Source organism: Vanessa cardui, chromosome 12 (assembly GCF_905220365.1).
Source record: "Vanessa cardui chromosome 12, ilVanCard2.1, whole genome shotgun sequence".
Taxonomy (NCBI): domain Eukaryota; kingdom Metazoa; phylum Arthropoda; class Insecta; order Lepidoptera; family Nymphalidae; genus Vanessa; species Vanessa cardui.
In genome coordinates, this window is record NC_061134.1 from 13,026,674 (window position 1) to 13,047,256 (window position 20,583).

Here is a 20,583-nt window from a genome sequence, read left to right on the forward strand (position 1 = left end):
AGCGACAGTGACCTTGCTGCACCGCCCCCCGCACGCAAATTATTGAACGTCGGGCTCCGCTGCACTTCCGTCGGCAGCCCTTGTTTGTCATTTCGGTGTGTGACTCTATTAATGTTTTTTTGTTACATTGTTGTAACCTAAATGCAGTCAAGGATGTCATCGATTCGAATTCGAATTCTTTTTTTAAACTTAATTACATAGATTCGTAGTTTCGTGTGTCAAATTTACTTTTCCGCCATAGCGACAAAAACCTTTTTCGAATTTTAAAATAATATATCAGATTTTTTATCGAATATAATTTAGAACAAAATTAATAATCTTTTCGCCGTCAATTAATACTTTTTACGTTTGTAAGAACCGCCAAATCATCAAAAGGAACTGAGGAGAGGATTTTTATATTTTGTAATATTTTCATGTATTAATTAAGAAATTATCTTTTACTAACCTCTATACGGTTGATATCAGTAACTATTTTTCAAATGGTTTGATTGACGAATTACATCTTAAGAAATTGTACCATAAATATTGACGTGTTTTATTAATAATGTGAGAAAGGAAAATAAAAATGGATTTTGGATTGTTTATGAGTAGATTGCGCATGTGTGTGTTTGTAATTACAACCCAGTAGTGCAGAGCTAAAAGCTTCTTGAGTAATTATTCTCAGAGTGATGTTGTCCAACAATGGAGGATTTATTCGTATATTACGTATATTTCAAAATCAATAATTTCTTGAAAAGTTTATCTTATGGGACGACATTGTTTTCTGAAGTAATATTATTTAATAACATTAACTACTTAAATATATAAAAATATGAATTAAAAATAGTAACTGTATAAATCTTGACCGCGTGAAATGGTGGTAGGAATTATAGCAGCATTTCCCCGTTGAATCGCAATTCCGAGCCTCCGGGCACCACGGACCACCAGCGAACCAGCCCAGGAGGGCTGGTGACAGGAGTCACCAGTTGAGGCAACAAGGATATTTACTTAATTATAATAAATAATTATACAGAGACGTATTCGATCCCTATATTATACATTAAGTAGCTGTGAACATTTGCTTCAAATAAAAATATTTTATAAATTACTTCAATTGGTAAAGTCGTTAAGACGTTACAGGGTCACATATGGAATAAGGATTACAGTATATGTATAGGTATTAAAACACTTATAGTTGCTTGTATAGTTCGCAGGAATATTTATTTAATGAGATTTCATTGTAACAATATGTACAAATAAAATTTTAAAACAATTAAGTCTTCTTATGTTATTGGCAAACCAGTTAATTATATTTAAGACATCTGGGCAAGTTTTATTCTACTACATATGATTTTGAATTTACGAAACTCTGCCATAGGTAATAAATAAATTACTTAGTTTTCTTTTATTTGTGTTACAGGCACAGATTATTTAGCGAATGCCACGTGCGAAAGATATTTATGAAACTTTCGAAAAAATATCTTATATTATATGTACAAATATAATGAAGATATTTTTTTAAAAGTGTAGTCTCTGGAACTATCAGCTGAATTTGAAAAATGTTTATACATCATCGAATTTTTGAGGAAGGTATACAGGTTGTTTCAAATCACAAATATTCAACAATGAACAAAAACTAAATAAATAGTTCATTATAAAAGTACATACATACTGTATAACGTAATTAATTTAGTTATATTTGGATTGCCGGCAACTTTATTTGTATACGATGTTATGTTTTGAAAGCACACTTTGCAGTTATTGGGTACGACAATTTTAGAGCAGAAACTCTTTATTAAATTTGTACAGTTCAAAAACAATATTGTTTCATGCTTTTTTTCACAATCGTCGTATAGGAAGCCAGTTGTATGTTTTAAAATCCATTATTTTTAACAGAGTGCATGGTTTTTTTGTCGATTTTCGTGCTTGGTGGTCGCGTATGTTTTTATTTTGCGATCTAAGTATAATTAATGCCCCTGCTTTTTGTACGTATCTTTCATTGTTATTGAGATGTCGATCAATAAATCATAATTTGGGGAGTGAAATTTGTTTATTGCTAAGAATATCCATAGATATTCTACCGCAAAACAACAGTAAGCAGTATCGTTGTGTTGCGGTTTGAAGGGTGAGTGAGCCAGTGTAACTACAGGTACAAGAGACATAGCATCTTAGTTCCCAAGGTTGGTGGCGCATTGACGATGTAAGGAATAGTTAATATTTCTTACAGTATCATTGTCTATGGGTGATGGTGACCACTTACCATCAGGTGGCTCATATGCTCGTCCGCCAACCTTTCTATAAAAGAAAAAAAAAGCCATAAAAGTTTATTGCTATTTAGATGTTTGGTCACTAATTACGTAGGGCTGCCGTTGAGGATGCAGAATGAAACCGAACGAATTTAACTTATACGTTTATTTAAATAATTTAATTTAACAATTAATTATTTCTAATTTATAATATACGTGACAGTCTGTTCGATGTTAGAACAAAAAGTGAAGTTCTGTAGTCTGAATTACATATTTATATACGAAATCGGTAAATCACTGAATGGTCCCCACGGTATGGTGATTCTTGGTAGCGCTCGATGTTCGGGAGGTCTTGCGAAACAAAGCAGCGACGCTGGCAACAGGTGGTAGCTTCAAGGAATGCATGGTGTGATTATTTCTCACGGTATGGTAATTCTTGGTAGCGCTCGATGTTCGGGAGGTCTTGCGATTATTTCTTAACAACTCCCTCCGCAGGATCAGCAGCTATTTGGAGACTTTTGTCGAAAATAGTGCTGATAGAGACATAGGATCTCTGGGGCTGTCCTGGACTTCTTGTGTTCTGGTTGCCTCATTGTCCTTCTGGTTGGTATTTCTTAAATGCATACATTTGCGACGAATGAGGACGATGCTAATAGTGAGTACTGATGCACCGATGAGTAGGTAGACAGGTATAGTCGTGTGATAGAGCGTGTCTAAGTTCGACAATTCCAAAGTCACTGGTTCTTGAGAGGCAATCCTGGTATTGGTTGAATGTAAGTGAGTCAAATCTATACTGTTCAATTTCAAGATGTTCTTCGCTGTCGCTTTGTATGGATCTTCATTACTATATTCTACATTCAACATTTTCAAAACTTGTCCTTTTACTTGATCATGGTGGTTAGTGATGGTGAAGATGGACGTTTGTAGAGCACACCCTTTAGGTATTTCAGCTAGATAGCTTCCGAGAAGGTTTTTGTATTGATCTTGAGAACAGGTTAAATGAACTTTCGTTAAGTTGGGAAAGCTCAGAACATAGTGACGATCATCCAATTGTTCCATGGCTTGAGAAGATAAGATTACTGGAGTAACCCGACAGGTTTCATGGATATGTTGCTGGAGTATAAGATGTTGAATGCAGCTCGTTTGCTCTCCATAGTGTCGGTTTAAGTTGTCCTCGCAAAGATGACCGTGACTGTACTTCGGACATTCTGTCTCTATATACAGTAGATCTTTCTCGTGAATTGCTACGTATGGATAGGTAGGGATTATAATTTTATCATTACTATTAGGGGCTAAGGACAATTTGTAAAGGATGTAGTTATTGGGATTCATGATTGGAAACTTAATTACCAAGATTATATCATTATCTTTATAATAATATCCTAATCTTAATAGATCTAAATATTCCCTAAAATTAATATCTAGCACTACATTTGAATTGTATAAACCTTTTAGTTTATTTAACATAACTATATAAGTGTCGTAATCGAGAACGGAATAATGGATGCTTTTAGCTCTTATGAATGCCAATAGATTCTGTAGTTTTGACAACTCTTGTGACAAATTGTCTATGTCATCACCTAGTATTGTAAGTAGCTGGGCTAAATGAAAATACTTAATTGCATCTTCTTCTTTCCTAACATCATTATCTAAGATGGTTTTAATAATGTTCTCTATTTTCCTCTGGTTTTCTACTATCCTATCTGTAACATTTGAACTCTGAGATGCCCACTGCTTGCTTAAACTTATTTGATGATTTATTTCAATGGCTAAGTTATTTTCGTTCTTTTGTAGAATAGCAATGGCATTTTCGTTCTTTAGTGCGTCCGTATAATCTAAATTTCCGGAGATTAGGTACCCGTTTCAGGCGCGACTTGGGTACGGATCCTCTCTTTCTCTTTGTATAAATATGTATAGGTAAATCTGTTACAACCGTATCGTTCGTATAGCGGGCAGCTAATTTCTGTCTATTAGCTAGGGGATTTCTGACATAGATTCGTTGATCAGGTGCATATGTTTTATTTTTTATGCCATTTCTATTAATGTTCTCGGTTATTTCAGTACGACGCTGAAGGGCGGTTTCATTAATGATTTCGTATACCTTTAACATTCGCTTACGGTGATCTAGTATATATTCCTGCAATAGGTGCTCTGTTAAATAAGGATCGTAATAATCGGCATATTCATCGTATATAGAATTGTCAATGAAACTATTGTAATTTACTTCTTTAGATTTAAAGTAGTTCGTAGGGGGTGGGTTCCCGGATTTTGAACCTTGCGATAAAATAGCTAAATCGTTATATAGAGCGGTTTCATCTCGTTGGTCCGCGAAGTTGTTCACTAAAGCAGTTCGAATGCCTTGCCAGTCGGATGGAATCCCATTAGAATTAATTAAGCGAGCAGCAGAGCCTGTTACTTTGTTAAGAATTCCGTTGAGAAGAGCACACCTACTTAATTCACTACTACTATCACTACAAAACTGTCCTACCAATTGATCACATAATTTTAAAAATCTAGTAAGTACATTTGGGTTCCCGTCGAACTCGGGTACCAACCTTAAGGCTTTATAAATGGTGTCTAACTCAGACATTTCCGTTTGTTCTTCTATACTACTTAAACTAATATCTCTTCTATTATCTACGAAAGTTTGCCTACTACTAATAACTATCCTAGGTTCCTTCGATTTTCTTAAATGAAAAATCTTGGCAAATTTTATTAACACACAGGTTAGTTAGGCTAGGATTGAGCAACCACTAAAAAGAATCTAGTGTACTCACATGAACATGTTTCGGTCTCTCTGCGTTATCGATGTCTGGATACCTCTCGTGCAGCACTACTCGTAGATTCGGATGCTACGGATGCAGCAGCTAGACAAGCTACGGCGGGGCTTCACGCGATTACGGAAATCTTCTACGCGAAACGTTCCGCGAGCATCCTACCGACTGCGCCAATTACGTAGGGCTGCCGTTGAGGATGCAGAATGAAACCGAACGAATTTAACTTATACGTTTATTTAAATAATTTAATTTAACAATTAATTATTTCTAATTTATAATATACGTGACAGTCTGTTCGATGTTAGAACAAAAAGTGAAGTTCTGTAGTCTGAATTACATATTTATATACGAAATCGGTAAATCACTGAATGGTCCCCACGGTATGGTGATTCTTGGTAGCGCTCGATGTTCGGGAGGTCTTGCGAAACAAAGCAGCGACGCTGGCAACAGGTGGTAGCTTCAAGGAATGCATGGTGTGATTATTTCTCACGGTATGGTAATTCTTGGTAGCGCTCGATGTTCGGGAGGTCTTGCGATTATTTCTTAACACACTCGTGTTTGTCATTAAACTATCAATCAATTAAAATAAACAAGAATACAACAAAACAAAGTACTACGTTTAAAAAATAAAAATCAGTAAAATAGTCGCTGAGTAGGTGCGATGAAACAGGGCTGTACGAAGTAGAACTTATGCCTTCTTACGATATACAAATTTAATTAAAAAAAAATAAGATATGAAACATATGACTTATATTCTTTCGAATAAAAAAAATAATAATTACAAAATAATTTATCTTTTTCCCATAATTTTCATAAACATGTTGTCGTTTATCACGATATTATCTTTATATAAGTAACCACTAAAAGATTATTTGTCGAAAGCTTTATTATTATTTATGTGAGTGTAATATTTATGTAAGTGTGTATTTTATTGTATGTTTAAATTCACAAAAGAGATTGTCGTTTATTGTTTATTATTAATAATTTTTATTTTCTGTTAAGATTGACGTCAGTGGACTTAGATGATATACAACAAACAACAACAACAGCCTGTAAATTCCCACTGCTGGGCAAAAGGCCTCCTCTCCCTTTGAGGAGAAGGTTTGGAACATATTCCACCACGCTGTTCCAATGCGGGTTAGTGGAATACACATGTGGCAGAATTTATATGAAATATGTCACAGGATGTTTCCCTTCACCGCTGAGCACGAGATGAATTATAAAAACAAATTAAGCACATGAATCAGCGGTGCTTGCCTGGGTTTGAACCCGTAGTCATCTGTTAAGATGCACGCGTTCTAACCACTGGGCCATCTTGACTCTTTAGATGATGTAGTCGTAGTTAATAGCTACCTATATTTTAAGAGATGTTTCAAAGAACACGTATCTCGTAACTTGAGAGACTTATCCTGCACATGGCAGCCTACTTAAAGTACTTAGACTTAACAACCGTCCTAAGCCTTCTCCTAAAACGGCTAAGAGTGCTTGTAATGACGAAATTCGGTTGAGGACGCGATGAAATTAATCTAATTTCACATCTCTGAGAGACGCTACGAATGTTGGACCAAATTGCTGTCGTTTGGTGTCAAGATTTGTGATGATTTTTCGACCAATTTCGGTCAAGACGGATAATCTCAAATCTCTCTGCATGGAAAATGCACATTGGACGAAAGGTAATGCGAATCAAATGCGACATGCAAGCTTTTTTGCTTTTAGTGTTGATACCACCAAATCCTCAGATTTGAAGCCAACTGCCAACAAGCCAACACCACTTACGATTGTTGTGTTTAGGGTAAGTTGGACAACTAAGATCTTAGTCCATACTCCATTGTAACAACATACATAAGGGATTAACATCTTAGTTCCCAAGGTTAGTAGCGCATTGGTGCGTTGAGGAATGGTCATTGGTTATATATTTATGGCCAAATTTTTATGCACAGTGGTGGCCACTTACTATCAGGTGGACCGTTTAATCATCCGCCTGCCTCTATCATAAAAAAGTACAAGAAGTTTCATGTGTTAAGATTACTGAGAGATTCTCAACAGCAAATAAGTTTTGATGAATTAGCCAGTTCGAATACAGGGTCTTGGAATTTGCGGCATTACAAGTTATCCATTAGACCAACGAGGCTGTGAAAATGAACGTTATCTTTGCTAGTATTAATCATCGAGCATTACCCGACGTGTTTCGAGAAGTCTTAGTCGCCGACGTTTCGAGTCTTAACGAACGAACGTAATCCCATAGCCTTCCAATCATGTCGAGAATTCCTCAACAACTAACGCGACTGAAACCGGATTATTTAATATTATATCAAATACTTGCGGTTTGTGGTATTTCGGTAATTCGTGAAAAAGATTATTGGAAATATCTTTTCCCTCGAGAGTTCGATTTTATCAATGTTTTTCTGTTTTCTTGAATAACGAAAAGAAAGCGTGAAGTTAATACTTGTTGACTTCCCGGCTGGATATATTACATACATATGTTATTGTAATTAACTAACATGACTGTATTTTTAAATATTGAAATTGAGTAATTACTGAGTTCTTCTCGGTAGAATCTTCTTTCCAAACTGGTGGTAGCTTCACTAAATATAGTTGTAAAAGACGATTCAAAAGTACATGTAAAAGCCAACTTGAATATAGTATATTTTGATTTTGAATGTTTAACCAAAATAATATCCTACCGGGTATACAATTAAAGTAGTTATGTGCCGCAGTTTCATCTGTTGTAAAATAAGACCATTGATGTGACTAGACTTATATTAATTTCTTATTCTCGTATGACATAAATGAAACAATATAGTCTATTTCGATTCATACGTTACAGGTTATTAATTAAAAACAAACGAAACCGCGGCAAATTTCTCGTCCACAGATAAAACATGCAACATAAATAAGTATAACACGACCTCCTTTATTGTTCTAGAATTGATGCGAACACTTAATCCGACGCTAATCTCCTGATGTTCAGAATTAATTTAACTTAACCGCATCGCTAGTCGGATTACAGCGAAATACTTAACTTAATTTCATTTAAACTTAAGACGACGGGATACCTGGATATATAAACAACGCTTATTGAATTTTCTTAATTTATAATAATATCTAACTATATTTTTATACTTTTTACTTACTTTATACCTTACTGTACACAACACAGGTAAAATAAATATATACGACATAGATTTAGCTCTAATAAAATAGGCGTACAATTTTGACGACCTTAATGCCAAAATATTACGATTTTCTTTGTTTTTAAACGTTTATCTGTTAAGCGTTTAAACATACGTCGTTGAATTGTAGTGGATCAGTGAGTAAGGACATTGTAACTGTATGTAAGTAAATTTTAGACAGAAAAAAAGGCACCTTCGTGATAAGTGAAAAGGCCATTTTTAGCTGTGGGCCATTAACGATCTTTAAGGTATAAGTGAATGTCCGACAGAATTTTTTTATTTGTTTTTAAATTTAGATTAAGTCGTAAATAATTAAAACGACGCTAGTAAAGAGTCGAGAAATACAATGAAACAATTTCATGAATTTGTTTGTATTTTTCATTAAATACAATATCTAATATTACTACAATTGATTTTAAAGTAAATTCACAATGCACAAAATACCTACTAATAGTCAATTAACGAATTTTAAGTTAGAGGATCTATCATTACTTCTTCTTTCATTTTTAAGGAAAAGAAAAAAATGCAAGTAATATTCTGAATACTCAAATATAGACAGTTGCAAAGATTTTCCTGAACCGAAAAAGGTCATTGTACTTTTTCTTAAACTTCCAGAGATTTTCTACGTTTTTTAAATTGAATGCTATTTTTTTTATACCGCAAGGCGCTAAACAAGCAAAAGCTTAAATAAATTCAGGTAAGTTTGGCTGGAGAGACAGATGATAGGATTTCGAATTCGGAATAAACTTATTTAGACGGCATTGTATGGATACAATTGTTGGGTAACTCTGAACAACAAAGAAATGTTTTTGAGGGAGCCAAAGTTATTCGGTTCAAATGATGTAAAGAGGTTTTTAAGATTTTTGAATATGGAATTGAAAACTTCAAAAGTACGTTTGATCCACTCTTTACGTAACCTACAGTTTTGATTTAAATGTTTTTTTTTTTATTAATTCATACAAATGAAATAACACGGTGAGTAGCAAAAAACTAGACCCTTAAATAATTTGAAGGGATTTAGACAGAATGATATTTTTATTTAGAGAATCTTTTTCTGGAGATATATTTTTTGTTATATCAATTAAAACAAAATAGCACTGGTTGAATAGAAATTAACGAAAAAGAAAACAACCAATACAGCTGTGTGATCTCCCTAAAATGGATATCCAATCACATTGATATTGAAATCAGAAGACCTCGAAACTGATTCAACAGTCAATCATCAACAAAACAATTGGCGTTTTTAATAAAAGCAGCGAGTTTTGTGATTGCAATTCGATCATAATAATTATTGCATCGACTACAATTATGAATCTCCAAATGAAAACTGAACTGTTTTTTGTTTATAAATATTTATTTACGAATATATCTTGCCCTAATATATCAGTAAACTTAGGACCTTTTCACATAATAGAACTCCCTAGACACCAGTCAATGTCCTGAATATACAAAACAGTTGGCTATTTTAATACCGCATTTCTATATTTTGTCCTAAGGATACATAAGCGTTGATCTCTATCTGCGCTATATTTGGTGCAGATACCAATAAAGATACCATGTCCTGATATTATCGCGTGTGAGGCGTCGCCTTAACTATAATATTGTTTCTTTCATCTAAAATATCCTATTGTATGGAAATAAAGACTTGACGCTGCTTATCTTGAAAATTCGATCTGTATGCATTCCAATTTGATTAGAAAGTTCCAATTTCAAAAAATGTATTGATAACAACTGGCTAAGAAATTTAAAACAATTGAAATATTTAGAACTATTTCTTTTTTCGAATGCTTATAAAATGGATAAATGTCATTTATGACGAGTCGATCTGGAGTTAACGTCAATTTTTTTTTTTCTGTCGAATTACTGAATTCCATTTAATGATAGAAAATGTTAATAATTGATACTGTAATGAGAAAAGCGAACACTTCAAATTTTTGAATAGATTTCTACCTTCGTTGTATTTGTTTCGTCTACATTAAGCACGACATCTTATGTCCATTTTATTAGGAACGGCTTTGTTGGATCGGGATCTGCGACCAATAACAAAGGCAAGCGGGATCCATTAAATATACCATTAGTTCTCATGACACTTGAAATTGATTACGATCCTCATACGTCCTCTCAATCCTGACACGAGCGTCCAACACCGTCGCGCGGCGGAACTAGACACGCGCCGATCGATAGCGCCTTACAGACAATGTATGGAAACTCACGAATTTCCTTCTTGGAAATCAATGTTGAGTATTCGCCCTACATCCGCGATACCCGAGGGATTGCAGCCGCCTGTTTTGAATTTATAAGCGTGCAACAGCTGATCGCACCGTTGCCGCTCCGCCACGCCCCCGCGCCGCGGCGTTGCCGCTCCGCTCGCCGAGCCTCAGAGGCGATCGACCGACCCCCCTCCCTCCTCCCCGAACTAGGTACATTCTACATTTCTCAACGCTCGACTCTGAAATAGTTGGCCCTTTTATAGCTGTGGGAAAGGTTTCAGACAATTTTTGCAATTGTTATTCTGGTATGGACACTTTTAGGTTACCGGGTCTATAATGAATTGTATTACAAATGTAGGATTCGTGTGTTGATTGAACCGCGTAATGTTTGGGTTAGTGGACGGACCTACTTATCGAGTCATAGTTCTCGGGGCAAAGGTTAGGAAGTCTTAGTTTCCAATTTCTTCGGATTGAAATTTTTTAATAGATCGTAAGTCCGCGCGATAGAGGCGAGAATATCGGAACTAGAATATAGACATAAGCACAGGTAGGTGTGTAGTGTAGCAATAAATGTACTGTATTGATTTCCAACATGAAGCGCGACGGTACGGGTGCCGCTGTAGAGAAATTACGTTTTCACATCTCAACGCTCGTCTGCAGTTTGTTTATCATAGCCTCGGATGCATTATGGCGGATGGCAACAGTAGTTATACCGTGTTAATGGAAAATCTATGAGAGTTCTGCGTTGAGACGATGCTTTCTAATCTATAGTTTGTGAACTTCATCGAAATGTATTTTTCTTTTACAAGATCCTTATGATTGTATGTATTTGCTGTGAAAAAAATTAAAAAAAAAAACAATGTCATTTTTGTTTCAAAGTTAATGACAAATATTCGAAATTTAAAAATTAGAAAGAATTCGAATTACAATTGAAGATATTTCTAATTATGAAGTAGGTAATTGGTTTAAAAATTAATCAAGATTGTTGTTAAATTATATTAATATTTGTATTTTATTGTTATTTTCCTTAAATAGTACTTTTTATATTTTAAATTAACTCTGAATCTTCTAATTATTCTGTCAAATTAACTTTTTATTTTGATATGAAACTTAATTTAAAACTCAATCAAATTAAAGCTCTAGAGAAGAAAATTTAAAAGTAATATAATTTTTTTTATCAAAAGTATTATTTCTTTATTAAGATAAATAAAAATGGAAGGCTATATTGGCGAATGAAGTACACAAATTAAAAACAATAATGCATAAACATTTTTGTTAAACTGCCTAACATAAAAAAAACTGACTCGTTTTTTGGCAACTATTTATGACTACTAGCAGATACGACCACGCGTTGTTGTGGTTCTGTTAAATATTTTATTATTTGGTCTGACAATATTTAGCCCAATTATCTTCCCTTTAATTAAAAAAAAAACATCAAAATATTCAATGATTTTTGCGCGATGCACGTTAAAAAAAAACAAATAGGAACAACGGTATGAGAATATTGTTATTATATTGTTCGCACTACTAAAATTGTGAGTCAAATAGAGCCTCAAATATTTACACCAATGATATTGCAGTGCGAATATTTTTTAGCCAATCCGCAGCCTTTTATTTGTCTCTTTGTTATTCGATTAAATACTAAAGCATTACGAACAAGGCGAGCAACTAAAATGCCTGTCAACTGTCAGACTTATAAACTTATTTTGCTTTTTTATCTGTGCTTGACTTCTAGGCTTTTTGTGGGTTAGTTATTGCCTATTGGTACGTCTAAATGTATCTTATCACGTTAATTGGCGAAGTATGTAACTATTGTATAAAGTTTTTCGGTACTCACTACATACACTTTTACGTTTTGTCATATTCTTTCCTTGAGCAGTGGTAGTATTTAATTATTGACGATTCAAAAGCGCGTCATTGTGAAGTTTACTTGAATAAAATTGATTTGATTTGATTTGAGCGTAAAGAGTTGGGATGCCGTAGGATTAAGGGACTGAGCCTGCGACTTTAACATCGTCAGGCTGTTTACCATTTAAATATTAAGGATTAAATTAGCAAATGTCAATAAGCACAGATAATTATTTTTATAAAAAAAATTATGTCAAAAAAATGAATTAGGCTAATAATTTGTAGAAGAATTTGAGATAATAATTATTGATAATGTTCAAAATCATTTCAATTGTTTTTGATTAAAAAGGCTAAGTATTGAGTTTCTGGCCGGTTCGTGATAGGATCAAAATTCCGAACGGATTAAAATTTAACTTGTTTGTGATTTAAAAGTGCATGTATAAGTGTATTCGGGATTCGTTCTAATTTTAAGACTCACATTACAAAAAAAATTATAAATATTTATATCGACTTATAATAACTATGAAGTAGAAAATCAATAAATACAATCTTGCTACGATATTGTTTTTTTTTAATTTATTTCACAAGGCAAACAACGAGAATTAATCTAACTTACTTTCATTGTCACTGACACTGCGAATGAAAAAAGACATCTTAGATTGTCCAAGCGGCGCCACCCAAAGGATCAGAGCTGTCATGTCACTTGTCTAATTATAGTAATCATTTATTATTAAATATATAAAAATGGTTGTATATCTGTTTGAGATTAATAGGGACAACGATAGCTACGATAGCACGGACTGAAACCTCATTGGTTTTTGTTGCTATTAGTGTTTTGATATGTGTAATTTTGAACGATAGAAAAGTGATGGTGATGGGTTGTCCCTAAGTAAAGTAAAGTAAAGTAACAGCCTGTAAATTTCCCACTGCTGAGATAAGGCCTCCTCTTCCATTAAGGAGAGAGATTGGAACATATTCCACCACGCTGTTCCAATGCGGGTTGGTGGAATATGCGGGTTGGTGGAATATGCGGGTTGGTGAAATGCACATGTGGCAGAATTTCGATGAAATTAGACACATGCGGGTTTTCTCACGATGTTTTCCTTCACCGCCGAGCACGAGATGAATTATAAACACAAATTAAGCACATATATATATAGCGGTGCTTGCCTGGGTTTGAACCCGCAATCATCGGTTAAGATGCACGCGTTATAACCACTAGGCTATCTCTGCTCGCAGCTCAGGAAAGACATAAGCTACTTTTTTTCCTAACATATGACAAACTACCAATAAAACGCCGCGTGCGATAGCTAGTAGCATTGTATATCGAATGAGATTTAAAATAATATATAATGTAACATATTCAGCGGCAGATGGGAGGCTATCGGCATCGCATCTCGTAATCTGGGCAGGTGCACGTGACACGACACTGACTCGAAAAAAATGTAATCGCATTTAAAATGTATTAAATCGATTTTAATTACAAGCTGTATTTACACGCGATTGAGTCAATGAATCGATATTGACGTGTATTATCGTCGTAATATTCAAAAGAGGTGGGGATCGATGCTCAACAACAACAGCCTGTAATTTCCCACTGCTGGGCTAAAGGCCTCCCCTCCCTTTGAGGAGAAGGTTTGGAACATATTCCACCACGCTGTTCCAATGCGGGTTGGTGGAATACACATGTGGCAGAACTTCTATGAAATTTGTCACAGGTTTCCTCACGATGTTTTCCTTCACCGCCGAGCACGAGATAAATTATAAAGATAAATTAAGCACATGAATCAGCGGTGCTTGCCTGGGTTTGAACCGGCAATCATCGGTTAAGATGCATGCGTTCTAACCACTGGGCCATCTCGACTCTCTATCGATGCTCAGAGACAGAATGCTTCTAAATTGGGACGTACGGTTACTGTCTCGTGCGATGCAGTGATTGCTGCCACGGCGGTTGGTTTCTCTCATTATGATCAAAGAAGTGCTGTAGCTATTTTTTACTGAGTTTAGCTATACTTCACTTCACTTGCTCACTTGTTGAATATCACGTCTTATTTGGTACAATGTGATTTAGTTATGTTCGTAAAATTGGAACGCGAATACAGTTTGTAATAAAACATATATCAGCTAGTTACGAATGTAACCCGGTAACATAGGGTTTAATTATTACATTGGGCACTGTGTGTAGGTACGCTTTTACATCGGAATCCCGAAAACCTTTCAAAAATATTGAATTACAAAATTAAAAAAAATAACGTGAAAATTTGTATGTTAATTGATATTATAAAATTAATGATTTGGAAAAGAAACCTACAGGTGGTTTCGAATAGAAATATATTAAATTGCATTTCAAAATTGCAGACAAAATAGTTGGCTTGTTTGTGTGATTCTTTTGTAATGCGACACTCTATCTCGATAAGAAGTTATGTTAGGATTTTAAAATATGAAATTAATCGTCTCACACTGATTTACCGATCACCTTTTTAATTAAAACAATTTTTGTAATAAATAACGAGTTGTTCTTAGCTAATAAATATTATAACGAAAGGGAAGCTCAAGTAATTCTTCTATACACTTTTGAAAGGATTAATTTGCAGATGATGGCAATATTTTCTTGACATTACTGATCACATTCAAAGGAAAGTAGCTAACTTCGCAGGAGTTATTATAGTATGTACGGAATGCAGACTAATGCAAACTAGGGCTTATTTACTTACTAGGGAACTACTTTCATAAGCCGATGGGAGGCACTACGACCAGAAAGAATTAAGGGACGTAGTGCAGGGCTAACATCTTTGCGTTGCGAGATTCTGGACAAAAGAAACAACTTCCAGATCCCAGTCTGAGATTTTTTCGATAGAGATAGCCAATTACTTTTATTGGTTGGGGTTTGAACACAGGTTATGGATCAGTCGCCATATACCTATCCATAGCCACCAGAGAAACGAGGTTGTATGGGCAAATAAACACACTACATAGGAAGGACGACGTTTGCCAAAAAGTCAATGATTTTCCGTGCCAACACTGTAATACATAAAGCTTATATAGCGCGCTATTCATTAAGTAAGTTTTTTGCCGCTTTTCCAATATTATTATTAAGGATATACCACCTAATTATCTTAAATTAGTATTTAGACTTGTCATTATTAAAGATTAAAGGATTATTACATAAGATAAAACAAAGTCGCTTACCGCTGTCTGTCCCTATGTATATATGCTTAGATCTTTAAAATAAGACAACGGCTTTTGATGCGGTTTTTTTTTAATATATAGATTGATTCGAAAGGAAGGAACGTATATATTACATTAACAATGTAATTAACAAAACACTAATAATCTTAGACGTTTCTAATGTGATGTAAATAAATATTTTTTTATGTCAGAAAAGCTCTGAACATTGATTACATTCAATATAATATCAGAATTGAATATTTATTATCATAATTGTACCCGTGCAACGCCGGAGCGGGTCGCTAGTAAAACTATATAACTACAATCTCTTTTCATAAAAAGGTGACTCCATAATCTTTAAAATTATGTTAAACCTAATACAGTACATTATTGCTCATAGTTGGCGCTAAGGGAATTCTGAGACCGTGTCCGACAGGCCGCAGCAAAACAGCTTTGTGGCTCATGTTCTGTACCGTTAGCTTGTGTTTTAAATGCAAACTATCGCTCAACGCTAACGTTAGCGACGAATTAGTTGAGATGTACCATAAACTCAGGGAGTTGCATGTTAAATGCATGCAATGCATTAGAATCTCATTTAGCGCAATATTTAAGGCTCAAAAATAATTTTAAGAAAATAATGCATTGGATGGGTGGCCTTTAATCCTTTACATTACATATTTTATTCTATTCATATCTTTTGCTTAAATGAGTGTTTTTTATTTTGTTCTGCTTTTCTTAATACAGTAAGAATGAATGTTTTTAGTTGGTTATATATCCGGTTTCAAGCTATGTATTTATCCGATTGTGACGAAAGTCGCTCTGTATATCCAAAGTATTGGGAGACAAAAAAACAAGAATTTTGTTTCTGTATCTATTTCTATTGAAATTTCGTAAAGATAATTCTACTCATCAAGATTGATTGGTTTAAAAGAATAATTCTCCGCTAAGATATTCTTTTGTTTTCTTTTTGTATGTATCAAAATTTCTCCACGTCTATACATGCTGTCTATGCAGCTGTTATATCATATTATTTATCATTTTAATTAGTTATTTAAATGGTCAGCATTAAAATCTAAAATTACCTCTCTATTTGTGTAGTGCTATGTAGCTAGTAAACCTAATATTTTATACATACTTTACTTGGCTCTACGGATTACGTTTCAACGTAATGAAGGTCCATAATAAGACATTCAAATTTGAACCATTTAAGGAACGACATTTTTGAATTCGGAATTTAAACACAGCATTAAAAATATTTACATGAAAACGGTTCACTAAGCTGATTAAAGTATTACAAACAATGGAAAGGCTCAACTTTCCACGGAACAATGATGTTATTGTACATGTGGAACATATGTATGCACATTTAGTGTTATTATGCTAATCTGGAAAACGATGGGAATCCAATTTGAGTTTATTTATACTAGACGCGGGTGGGGATCAAAGAATTTACGAATAATGTTTTAATTTAACTATTTCTTTTTTTTATTTTATGAACTCACCACTTATAGATATTTGAACGGCAAGAAATACCAACCATCCTAAAAGGTCTACTTAAACTGGTCACGTACTCTTCAAATCGGAACGTTACTAAGTATTGCTTGTTTGGTCTTAGAATATATAAATGATTTCTAAACACAGGTCTCTAAAAACATTGATTTCTGAAAAAGTAACTGATGAGTTTCTTGCCGTTTGTCGGAAGAACCTATTGTCCGTACCAATGGCAGTTACATTTAATTCAACACTTAACATGGGCTTTTTGGATGAAGAATATTATGATATTGATATATGATCAGTGCATAGTACTCAGGCAGATTTGCAACGAGCCTTGCCATCAAGTAAAAATGCATAAAAAATCATGATAATCTAAGATTCTTGGGTTGTATATTTTTATATAATGTGATCGCTTGCATAGATGTTAAGGAAATATATATGAGTCGGAGGAGGTTCTATATAACTAAGTATAGATATAGACTGTGTCACCCTCGAGGGATCAGCGTTCGTCTCGTAATGGCGAAATGTAATCACATTCCGTTGACCGAAATCCAGCCAGTTTCAAAACGAGGCAATTGCGAAGGAGGTATTATATGTATTATTTATTTAAAGAGGGTTTAATTATTCAGTGATTTTAATTTCACCTTCATCGGAATGACAATATTATAGAATGTATTTTAATTTAACAACAGCTAAACTGTTATCAAGTTTTAAGTAAGCCCGTTTGTGTAGAAACCACTAATCAGATGGTGATGTCATTCTCATTTCAGTTACTCGCTCAATCTCTAGAGGGTAATTATAGGGCACAGGTGTGGGTGGAACACAGGTGCAATCTCTATTATTCTCTAAAGTAAGGGTACTTTCATAATCCAAAGGGACCGCAAAGCCGGCAGTAATGAGTTCCGGCACGGTACCAGCTCGTCAGATATTCTACCCTCAAACAGCAATACTTGTTTTAACTTGTATTGTTGTGTTCAAGTTAAGGTGAGTGAGTCAGTGCAAATATAGGCACAAGAATCTAAATCGGACAACACCATTCACATTCACATAATTACTCTGATCCCAATGTAAGTAGCTAAAGCACTTGTGTTATAGAAAATCAGAATTAACGACGGTACCACAAAACTCAGGTCTAAAGCAACATAGAAAACTAATGATTTTTTTCTAAATCGACTCTCCGATCTCGGAGTGGCGATGGCGTACCTATAAAAACTGATGTGCAGACTTCTCGACCATGGAGGTCGTCAAAGGATCATATCTTAAATCCCAAGTTTGGTAGCACATCAGCGAAGGAAAAAAAGATTGGGATTAAGGAGATTGGGATAAGGGACTAAGGAATGGTATACTTAAAGTGTCAGTCTACCAATATTAAAAAAAAAAAGAAATTAATAATTTTGTCTTAGCTCTACAAATCTCTCGCTTCCTTTGATACTGGGAATGCGAGTTACCAACATTACAATCTATGAAGAATAGCTTCCCTTCGATATAACAGTACATAACAGTACGTGCAAATGCACTTAAACATCCCTTGGAGACTTTAAACCGACAGGGCTGGGTACTGAACACTCCGGGCTCTAATGACAATAGAAAGAATAAAGCAAAGACTTTTAATGACCCGACATACGCTTTCGTATATCCCATTATATTTACACGTGACCCGAGATGATCATATGTTTTATGATGGTTATCTGATCTGCGGATTCCATCTCAGGCAATAACCACTAGATTTTCATACGCTTAATTTGTGTTTATAATTCGACCCGGTCTACATAGTGAAAGAAAACATCATTCGGAAACCTAAACATTTATATGTGTATATTATAATTTAACAGCCAAAAAGTAACCGCTGGGTTACATTCGCCTGTTCTACTAAGTCAGAGTATTTTCTTCTCTAAACCAGTGATAGTGATTTATTAAACAATCAATGAGTAAGTATAGTGCTTCTATATTGAATGAATGTATTTGAATGGATATGTACCCGCATCGGAGCAGCGTGGTGGAATTAGCTCTAATCCTTGTCAAAGGGATAGGGAGTCTCACGCGTGGGAAATCTACAGGCTGTTTCTGTTTTCTGACTTTTACAAAAGGAGGTTATTAGTTCGACATATATGTATGTAGCAGTTAGAGTTGAATTACATTTAAGTATGATTGTCCATTTAGGCTTCCAACCACAGATGTGTTAGGTTTGTATGTTTATCCACAAAATTCTCTAAATCTAAAAGTCATATTGAGATGATCATTTTTAATTTAAGTTATGTGTACTTCAACTTAGGGAAGCGTGTGAGATTCGTTCAAATCTGTCGACTAGTTTCATAGATATATTTTTAGTTTAATAGCTGTTTTAAATTTCGAACTCGGTTTAACTTTTTTGTAAATTATTTATTAAATAACTGATATTGCAAATGAAATATAGCTGTCAAACAAACGTTATGTAATGTAAACGTCATATTTTGGCGGTGCGACGATTTAAAGTAATTATTCATACATTGTGGGGAAAATGTTGCATTTCCTTTTCCTGGAATAACACGAGCTTTACTAAACTAAATTAAATTGAACGCGTTCGTACGTGATTGGAATTCACGTTCGTTTAATAAGCGCACATATACATTGTATACGACACTTAACGATGTGTTTTTTTTTAATTCGTTTCATACATCGATGGCATTAATTTTTGGAGCCATTAAAGTAATTTGCAAATAAATTTGTGGGACCTTTTTATGGTACATTATTTCATATTTTTGTTTTAAAAAAATATATTTTTGTTAAAATTAAAAGTTGTTTTAAAAATGTTTATTAAGTTAGAAATTAATTACCGCTTTTCAAGAAACTTCTAATAAATCGTGAATTTATAACACGATCCCATGCTCAAAGGCGAGTCAGTTAAACTTGACAAGTATGCATACTGAGTTGCATGAGTTGCATGTTCTTTTTTAATAAATATTAGTGAAATATTAGTAGCAGACATTATGTCTGTGTACAAATACTAATTGAACCACCAAATTGCAAAAGGGAATAAATCCAAAAAATAGGAACAGAGATAATGAAAAAAATTTCATAACTTTTTGCTTTCAACTTATAAACTTATAGGACATGAATGATTATTAAGAAAAATATCAATCCTGATTTATTCATCGACAGATCTGCCTTAAATGTATAATATTTAGCCCTACGTCTAAAGAATGTCAGAGTATATAAAAGTGAATATGTCGAAAAGTGGCGTTTATTCCCTTCTTCCAATTTGTGGTTCAATTGTCATCGTGATTACAATAGGTTTATATACATTTGTTATATATATGTATTTGACTCAACTTTCAAGCTGATTGGTAGAACGGTAACGTATATTAATCATTAGCTGTGGAGTGCGCGACTTCTTTCGCGTTCGAGTTTAACAAAAAAGTTATTGTTCTAGCTTATGTGACTCCTTATTACAAAAGCTATCTACCGGTGACAATCTCTTCAAAATCAGTGCAGCCATTCAAGAGATTAGTCGTAACAGACTGACAAATAAAAATTGAAATGTTAATGTGTTTTTGGTATATGTACCGTGTATATATATTAATGGTAATTTTAATATTACAAATCGATTTTAGTATATAGTATATAGTAAAGTAACAGCCTGTAAATTTCCTACTGCTGGGTTAAGCCCTCCTCTTCCATTAAGTAGAGGGTTTGGAACTTATTCTTCCAC

General features: G+C 34.2%; 1 protein-coding gene across 2 annotated transcripts in view; it reads right to left on the reverse strand.

Annotated features, from left to right (window-relative positions):
* The window catches only part of LOC124534413, a 109,947-nt gene that overhangs the window by 56,793 nt on the left and 32,571 nt on the right, over window positions 1-20,583 (reverse strand). The window lies entirely within an intron of this gene.